Raw genomic sequence first — 2,914 nt, forward strand, 5'->3', positions numbered from 1 at the left:
AGAAGTATAACTTATAACTTGTAACATGCTATTCTATTTTTACTGTAGTCCCTATACAATAATTGAAAAAATGTATTATATAGGTATGTTTTTTTGAGGGGTTGGTTTTTTGGAGGGAGGGAGTCACACCCAGCAGCACAAAGGGGTTACTCATGGCTCTACACTCAGAAATTGCTCCTGGCAGACTCAAGGGACCATATGGGATGCCAGGATTCGAACCACTGTCCTTCTGCATGCAAGACAAAATGTCTTACCTCCATGCTATCTCTAAAGCCCCTGTTTTTTAATATAATTTTATTACCAGACCTTAATAAAGTTTGAACTGGATTCAAATTATTTTTCTGAGACCAACAAGATAGTGCTATGGATAAGGAGCTTGCTTTGTAGGTGGATGACCCAGGTTTGATTCTTGACATTCCATATGGTCCCTGAGCCTACCAAGAATGATTTCTGAGTGTAGAGTCAAGATTAAACCCTGAGCACTGCTGATGTGGCCCAAACCTCTCCCCCTAATCCCCCCAAATTAGTTTTTTTTTCTGTTAACATAGAAAGATTTTATGCTCACATGTTTTTTTATCTAAGACTTTGATTTATCTCTGCATTAAAAAAAAAAGCTTTATTTTGGGGCTGGAGAGATAGCATGGAGGTAGGGTGTTTGCCTTGCATGCAGAAGGCAGTGGTTTGTATCGTGGCATCCCATTTGGTCCCCTGTGCCTGCCAGGAGCGATTTCTGAGTGTAGAGCCAGGAGTAACCCCTGAGCACCGCCGAACCAAAACTGAAACAAAACAAAAGAAAACCAAAAAAGCTTTATTTTCTTAAGTTAAATTTTACTGCTTTCTTCATATAGGTATCATCATTTTCCTTATTAAGTTCTGTTCATGACCCTTAGGGTAGATTCCCAGAAGTTAAATTACTGGTTCATATGGAATCTCAATTACTAATTTTTTTTGTCTCCCCATTCACAATACAGACCAGGCTAAGGGCCTGGGTTGAGGTGTATATGGGGTGCATTTACTGTACCTCCTCTTTCAATACAGTCAGTGTAAAGAACACAGCCTGTGGTAAGCATTGGGAGGCCTAATATTTTCTTTTTTCTTTTTTTTTTAATATATATATATATATATATATATATATATATACATACATAAAACCTTCACTAGTGCAACATTCCCATCACCAATATCCCAAGTGTCCTTCCTCCCCACCTCACACCGGCCTGTACTCTAGACAGGCTTTCTACTTCCCTCAAAAAATATGGAACGCTTCATGAATTTGCGTGTCATTCTTGTGCAGGGGCCATGCTAATCTTCTCTGTATCGTTCCAATTTTAGTATATGTGCTGCCGAAGCGAGCACAATTACTAATTTTTTGAGAAATGTTTGTATTGTCTTCCAAAAATGATTGGACCTGAGACATTTTACCAACAGTGGATGTGGGTTCCATATTCCTTATATCCCTGCCAACACTGTTGTTATTCTTTATGATGCATGCCAGTCTCAGTGGTGTGGGATGTTATCTCAGTGTTGTTTTGATTTGCATTTCCCTGATGACAAGTGATACAGAGCAATTTTTCATATTCCTTGATGCCAAAGATAAATTTTAAAAAATTTATCCATGACAAATTTATTGTAATTTACTTTTTTCCACTACTAATACATTTTATTTTAATAGAATTTTGGGTTTCATTTTTATATGTAAATAGTATTACTTGTAGAAAGAAGAGTTGTTGATATTTAAAAATATATTTTTATATTTAGTCTTTCTTCCAGTTGTTATATTTGCTTCAATATTTTTAACAGATACATTTGGAATTTCTAAGTATATGCAAACAAAAATAGTTTTGAGTTTTTGATTTTCAATGTTTTCTTTTTCTTGCCTTATCACATAGTTAGGACCTTCCAAAAATACTATAAAAGTAGTGTTAATACTTGTTTAATCTATGATTGAAGTCAATATTATCAATAGTTTTGTGCCCAACACAAACTCTAATTTAAAACTGAAAGTGAATGATATCTCTATGAGATATAGCAATAATTATAGTCATAATATATATTGGAGTGAATGCCTTCTGAGTAGAGGAAAGCCGAGTCTCCATAGGATCAAAATAAAGACTTGAATTATTTTTTTCATTCCTTAAATTCTTAAATGAAGTGATGGGAGAAAAGATCTGCAAAGAATCTGGTGTATCCAAGATGGCAGATTAAGAGTTCAAAGATTAGGAACAGCTGGGGAGGAGAGCAGAGATCAGAAAACAGGATTTTCTTGGGCAAATGCCAAAAACACCAGCTGGGAGATAACCACTATGTCAAAACTGCTTTATGCACAAGCCAAAGAGGGAACGTGAAGCTCTGATAGGAAAGGATCTTGAAGATTAATAGAAGATTTTGACAAGCAACTTCTAAAACAGAGTTTTTTATTCTCACATTTGTTCCAAAATTTGACTTGTCATCCTGCTATCAGTGTAGTGGTGTCTTTTATCTCACACAGTGTCTAGTGTGTTGGTTATCAACAAAAATATTGCATTAATAGACAAGGGGAGAGAAAAAGCCATTGCACTTCAAAAGCTAAGGAATAAGTAGAAATATCTATTATCCAAAGCAATGACTATTTTTTAAAGAAAGTATTTTATTAAAATCTAACATGCATATAGGAAACAGAACAAAACATACAATTAGTGAGTTATTATTCCCATGTAAACACACTAAAGATGGAACAGAACTGTCACTGATTTTCCTCAGTTCTTCAGCAAATTCTAGTATATTGTGGATTTGCTTTAATGACTTTATATAAATAAAATATAATTTATGTAAAACATAAATAAAATACAGACATTTTATATACATAAAACGATCTAGTATGTACATCTTGTTTTTGGAGCTTTCTTCCAAATATTCTACACAGAATGTATTTGTT

The 2,914-nt window shown here is 34.4% G+C and overlaps 2 non-coding genes across 2 annotated transcripts; both read right to left on the reverse strand.

Annotated features, from left to right (window-relative positions):
* Positions 1-946: 946 nt before the first annotated feature.
* Positions 947-1,079, reverse strand: LOC126033284 (small nucleolar RNA SNORA51). The gene has a single exon (XR_007504392.1). It is a non-coding gene; the product is annotated as a small nucleolar RNA SNORA51 (small nucleolar RNA).
* Positions 1,080-1,249: 170 nt separating this feature from the next.
* Positions 1,250-1,356, reverse strand: LOC126032900 (U6 spliceosomal RNA). The gene has a single exon (XR_007504060.1). It is a non-coding gene; the product is annotated as a U6 spliceosomal RNA (small nuclear RNA).
* Positions 1,357-2,914: the final 1,558 nt, after the last annotated feature.

This window comes from Suncus etruscus, chromosome 16 (genome assembly GCF_024139225.1).
Source record: "Suncus etruscus isolate mSunEtr1 chromosome 16, mSunEtr1.pri.cur, whole genome shotgun sequence".
Classification (NCBI taxonomy): Eukaryota; Metazoa; Chordata; class Mammalia; order Eulipotyphla; family Soricidae; genus Suncus; species Suncus etruscus.